This window comes from Myxine glutinosa, chromosome 1, assembly GCF_964187855.1.
Source record: "Myxine glutinosa chromosome 1, kmMyxGlut1.1, whole genome shotgun sequence".
In the NCBI taxonomy this organism is placed as follows: domain Eukaryota; kingdom Metazoa; phylum Chordata; class Myxini; order Myxiniformes; family Myxinidae; genus Myxine; species Myxine glutinosa.
The window spans coordinates 403,143,904-403,145,314 of record NC_136261.1 but is presented as its reverse complement, the minus strand read 5'-3'; the positions used below and the strand labels follow the sequence as shown (position 1 = coordinate 403,145,314).

Genomic DNA, 1,411 nt, shown 5'->3' with positions numbered 1-1,411 from the left:
GGAACAAGCACAGAGGGACAGGTACACAAACTTGTCGTATACTTTACCTGCCACAGACATTTACAGGGACACGTTTCGAAATTCTTCTGATCACTTTTATGAAGAATCGTGTTTTCATTTTCTCACGTGGAGATTTATTATGAAAAATGCATTCGGAGCACCTGTCCAACTCGGGTTCTGTTCAAACGACGCGACACATTCAATTTCTACATCTCACGCGCACTGTGCATTGTTTCCTATTGTGACGTCACAAAGCACGTTTCGTACATGTTTTTTAGCCAGTTTTTCACTCACGAGTCATGGTACAAACGTAATACCTGTGAAGATTCGTCATACAGGTTGTAATATCAACATTCAATGGCGTCGACATCTAAAATTAAGAATAGGATTGAATTAGTGAATGTTTAACATGAAGGTGTTCACCTGTTCTTTGTTGAAATATCCAGGGATAGCGAGAACGAGTCCCCACTACCAAAAATTGTAGGGTCGAGTTTCCCCCATTTGGAGAAATTCGAGGGTCAACCCCATCCACTCCCCTCCTGGAGTGCAATGTCGCCCTGAGGGCAGCACCTTTTTGATCACGGTTTACCTCCCGCCATGTGAATATGAATTGTTCATCACAGTCCATGATGCAACGCCTTCTCTGGAATTTGCATTCACATGATGACGCCAACTTACCTTTGTGACGTCATTACACTGGTTATTCAATGGTGATTTTATTGCTGTGTCTGGATTGGAAGGAAGAGATTTCCGTGAAGATTAAAACCTCCGTGGGAAACAACGAGAACCTCACGTTTCATGTGTGAACCCTTCATGGGACCAAAGGAGATATAAACACCCAAAAGGTCACCTGGCCATGTTTCCAACAGTGTGATAAACGATACCTGATGAATGTTCTGTTCATTCCATCCATGGTTCCACATCCACCTGTGATCCGATCCAAACCCGCCCAACTTCACTATCTTACTATAATTCACCAAATGTCCGTCCGTCTGTCTGTCTGTTCGAAGGTACCGTAAAAACTGCTGAACCGATCTCAACAATATTTTGGGTGGATAATCCTGGGATCTCCAGGAGTAAAATAGGATATTTAGTTTTCCCAATTGCAGCTTTAGTATCCAGCATTCACAGGTTTGGACTCCCGCATAACATTCGCGTTTGCAAAACGTTCATTGTTCTCATTGTGACGATGTTTTCCAGGTTCCGCACGAACGGCTGCACCGATCGCTGCACAGCTGCACCGATCCGACTTGGTGACCTCGGACAAAGACCTTTAATAAGGACACGGGTTGAATCCCTGCTTGAGAGAATTTTAACCCATTTCAACTTTCAATTTTTTATCTCGCGAGATCTCGGAGACGGTGGGAGGGATTTTCGAAGCTCCACACGGTCTCCACGTTTTTCGAAGTTA

The 1,411-nt window shown here is 44.0% G+C and overlaps 1 non-coding gene across 1 annotated transcript; it reads right to left on the bottom strand.

Moving 5' to 3' along the window:
• Nucleotides 1-443: 443 nt before the first annotated feature.
• Nucleotides 444-607, bottom strand: LOC137412742 (U1 spliceosomal RNA). The gene has a single exon (XR_010981540.2). It is a non-coding gene; the product is annotated as a U1 spliceosomal RNA (small nuclear RNA).
• Between the last annotated feature and the right edge of the window lie 804 nt (nucleotides 608-1,411).